The sequence below is a fragment of the Suricata suricatta genome, unplaced genomic scaffold (assembly GCF_006229205.1).
Source record: "Suricata suricatta isolate VVHF042 unplaced genomic scaffold, meerkat_22Aug2017_6uvM2_HiC HiC_scaffold_52861, whole genome shotgun sequence".
Classification (NCBI taxonomy): Eukaryota; Metazoa; Chordata; class Mammalia; order Carnivora; family Herpestidae; genus Suricata; species Suricata suricatta.
Genome location: NW_021901391.1, coordinates 1 through 584, shown reverse-complemented (window position 1 = coordinate 584; position 584 = coordinate 1). Strand labels below are relative to the sequence as shown.

Below are 584 nucleotides of genomic sequence, written 5' to 3'. Positions count from 1 at the left end.
GTGTGGTGTAGTCCACTGTGAAATTTTGAATTTCCCTGGGTCTTCCAACAGAAGGCAATATCAACTAGGCTGATGACACAGGCGCCAAAAATCTGTGTGTCATCTCTGTGAAGGGGGATTAAGAGGTGACTGAAAAGACTTCCTGCTGCTGTTGTGGGGGACATGGTGATGGCTACAGTGATCTAAGGCAAACCAGAGTTCAGAAGGAAGTTACATCCAGCAGTGGTAATTCAACAAGAGTCATACCAGAGAAAAGATGGCATGTTTCTCGATTTTGAAAATATCACAGGGATTATAGTAAACAACAAAGGTGAAATGAAAGGTTCTGCTATTACAGGACCAGCTGCAAAGTAGTGTGCAGACTTGTGGGCCAGGATTGCATCCAATGCTGACAGCATTGCATGATTCTTTCTTTTTTTTTTTTCATTTCTGATTTCAGAACTTTTTTTTTAATAGTTTATTGTCAAATTGGTTTCCATACAACACCCAGTGCTCTTCCCCACAAGTGCCCTCCTCCATCACCACCACCTCTTTTCCCTCTCCCCCTTCCCCTTCAACCCTCAGTTTGTTTTCAGTATTCAATA

At 42.5% G+C, this 584-nt stretch overlaps 1 pseudogene; it reads left to right on the top strand.

Annotated features, from left to right (window-relative positions):
• The first annotated feature begins 26 nt into the window (after positions 1-26).
• LOC115285210 lies at positions 27-405 on the top strand (annotated as a pseudogene).
• The last annotated feature ends 179 nt before the right edge of the window (positions 406-584 follow it).